The 3,533-nt window shown below is 42.1% G+C and overlaps 1 pseudogene; it reads left to right on the forward strand.

Annotated features, from left to right (window-relative positions):
• Positions 1-429: 429 nt before the first annotated feature.
• The window catches only part of LOC111140308, a 5,391-nt pseudogene continuing 2,287 nt past the window's right edge, over positions 430-3,533 (forward strand).

Here is a 3,533-nt window from a genome sequence, read left to right on the forward strand (position 1 = left end):
AACAAATATCTAAAAAAAATAGAATAAAATCATTCTATTTACACTGACAAAGGAAATAAAATATTTTGGGTTAACATTCAATAAGGAGTTCAGATACTGTACACTAAAAATGCCGTACATTGATGAAAGACTTTTAAAAGTGCATACAGAAATGGAAAGATAACTGTGTTCACAGATTAGAAAACTTCCTCTAGTCACAGTGCCATCTAAACAAAGTGATCAAACGTAATGCAATCTTTGCTTTCTTAACTAGTAAAGGATGGAATCTAAGCCTGGAACTGGCTATATAGTCAGGAGACATGCAAATAGGGCCCTGCCCTTGCTGATTAAAACATCACAGCCAGAAACTTGCAGCTGGGAGAGGAGACCCACCCCGGGATTCCCAGGTGTTCCGATTCAGTGATTAGGACAGAACACAGACAACTCATCATGGAGTTTGTGCTTGGCTGGGTTTTCCTTTTTATTCTTTTATTTTTTTAATTATTTATTATTTTTTAATTATTTTATAAACATATAATGTATTTTTATCCCCAGGGGTACAGGTCTGTGAATCACCAGTTTTACACTTTTCACAGCACTCACCATAGCACATACCCTCCCCAATGTCCATAACCCCACCACCCTCTCCCGACTCCCCTCCCCCCAGCAACCCTCCGTTTGTTTTGTGAGGTTAAGAGTCTCTTATGGTTTGTCTCCCTCCCAATCCCATCTTGTTTCATTTATTCTTTTCCTACTCTCCAAGCCCCCCACATTGCCTCTCAACTTCCTCACATCAGGGAGATCATATATGATCATTGTCTTTCTCTGATTGGCTTATTTCACTAAGCATGATACCCTCTAGTTCCATCCACATCATCACAAATGGCAAGATTTCATTTCTTTTGATGGCTGCATAGTATTCTAGTGTGTGTATATATATATATATATATATCACTTTCTTTATCCATTCATCTGTTGATGGACATCTAGGTTCTTGCCATAGTTTGGCTATTGTGGACATTGCTGCTATAAACATTTGAGTGCACGTGTCCCTTCAGATCATTACATTTGTATCTTTAGGGTAAATACCCAATACTGCAATTGCTGGGTCATAGGGTAGTTCTATTTTCAGCTTTTTGAGGAATCTCCATGCTGTTTTCCAGAGTGGTTGCACCAGCTTGCATTCCCACCAAAAATGTTGGAGGGTTCCCCTTTCTCTGCATCCTCGCCACCATCTGTCATTTCCTGACTTGTTAATTTTAGCCATTCTGACTGGTGTGAGGTCGTGTCTCATTGTGGTTTTGATTTGTATTTCCCTGATGCCGAGGGACGTGGAGCATTTTTTCATGTGTCTGTTGACCATCTGGATGTCTTCTTTGCAGAAATGTCTGTTCATGTCCTCTGTCCATTTCTTGATTGGATTATTTTTTCTTTGGGTGTTGAGTTTCCTGAGCCCTTTATAGATTTTGGATACTAGTCCTTTATCTGATATGTTGTTTGCAAATATTTTCTCCCATTCTGTCAGTTGTCTTAGAGGAAGACACAAAGAAATGGAAAAATGTTCCATGTTCATGGATTGGAAGAACAGATATTGTGAAAATGTCTATACTACCTAAAGCAATCTACACATTTAATGCAATCCCTATCAAAATCCAATCCATTTTTTCAAAGAAATGGAACAAATAATCCTAAAATTTATATGGAACCAGAAAAGACCTCAAATAGACAAAGCAATATTGAAAAAGAAAGCCAAAGTTGGTGGCATCACAATTCCAGACTTCAAGCTCTATTACAAAGCTGTCATCATCAAGGCAGTATTTTACTGGCACAAAAACAAACACATCGATCAATGGAACAGAAGAGAAAGCCCAGAAATAGACCCTCAACTCTATGGTCAACTAATCTTGGACAAAGCAGGAAGGAATGTCCAGTGGAAAAAAGACAGTCTCTTCAACAAATGGTGTTGCGAAAATTGGACAGCCACATGCAGCAAAATGAAATTGGATCATTTCCTTACACCACACACGAAAATAAACTCAAAATGGATGAAGGACCTCAATGTGAGAAAGGAATCCATCAAAATCCTCAAGGAGAACACAGGCAGCAATCACTTCAACTTCAGCCATAGCAACTTCTTCCTAGGAACATCGCCAAAGACAAGGGAAGCTAGGGCGAAAAGGAACTATTGGGATTTCATCAAGAGCGAAAGCTTTTGCACAGCAAAGGAAACAGTTAACAAATCCTTTGTGTTCTTTTAAAAGGTAATTTATTGAGAATAATGGACATTAAGTATGCAAGTGGATGTGTGTGAAGGAAACAGTGGGTATGTGATAGTTTCCTGACTAGGATGTCTTCTGTCTGCAGGTGTCCAGTGTGAGGTGCAGCTGGTGGAGCCTGGGGGAGACCTGGTGAAGCCTGAGGGGAATCCCTGAGACTCTCTGTGCAGCCTCCGGATTCACCTTCAGTAGCTACTTCATGAACTGGGTCCCACAGACTCCAGGGAAGGGGCTGCAGTGGGTCACAGATATTAGCAATCATGGAAGTAGCACAAGCTACACAGACTTTGTGAAGGGCCGATTCACCATCCCCAGAGACAATGGCAAGAACACCCTGTATCTGCAGATGAACAGCCTGAGAGCTGAGGACACAGCCGTGTATTACTGTACAAGAGACACAGTGAGGGGACCTCAGTGTGAGCCCAGAGACAAACCTCACTGTAGGACAGAACCTGGACCACCAGGGGGTGCACACTACTCACCAATTCTGTCTTTAATCGCCAGGAGCAGCTGCAGATGGTGGTTATGAGCAGGCTTCCTGACAGGGTGTGGGGCTTCCTCTCCATAGAGCAGTTTCCCTGCAGGAGGCCTCTCTGGACACATGATTCTGTGCTTACTTCTTGATTCTCTGACTTAGAAACTTTGTTCTAATGGGAAAACAACTACACAAAATTTTAAAAAATAGATATAAATACACAAAATACAGAGTCAGTTACATTGTTTATTCCCATCCCTAGTACCAATGGACTACAAATATTCTGGTTCTCATCAACTGAACCTTTACAGGAATACCAGCAGCACTCAGTATGCATCCCAAGTCCACCCAACTCACAGTACAAAGTTGCTATAAGGAATGTTCGTGCTGGACATGAGGCTACAGAGGCATCAACAATGCAAAGCAATAGAAGAAAGACCCATAATAGGGTCACTGTCTTGGACCATGCTCACAAAATCAATATAGTGACAGTCTGGGAAAGCAGAGGGACCCTCAGCCATACATGGTGTGAAAGTGGAGTCTGAAGCTCACACACACACATGCACACACACACACACACACACACACACACACGAGTATGTAAAACCATCACGACCTTCACCATCATGTGTGCTGAGAGTGGGGCAGGCCTCCCAGCAAGGCGTAAATGCTTGGATAGAATCAGGGAAGGACACTGGCTCAGGATATGTGTTGCATGTCAGTGGTGGGAACAGGGTCCTGCTCATGGGAGGGACTTGTGAGGAGTCAACCTTCCACCTGCATTGAAGTAAGGAGATCCCATG

The sequence above is a fragment of the Enhydra lutris genome, unplaced genomic scaffold, assembly GCF_002288905.1.
Source record: "Enhydra lutris kenyoni isolate GAN:26980312 unplaced genomic scaffold, ASM228890v2 scaffoldscaffold481, whole genome shotgun sequence".
NCBI lineage: Eukaryota > Metazoa > Chordata > Mammalia > Carnivora > Mustelidae > Enhydra > Enhydra lutris.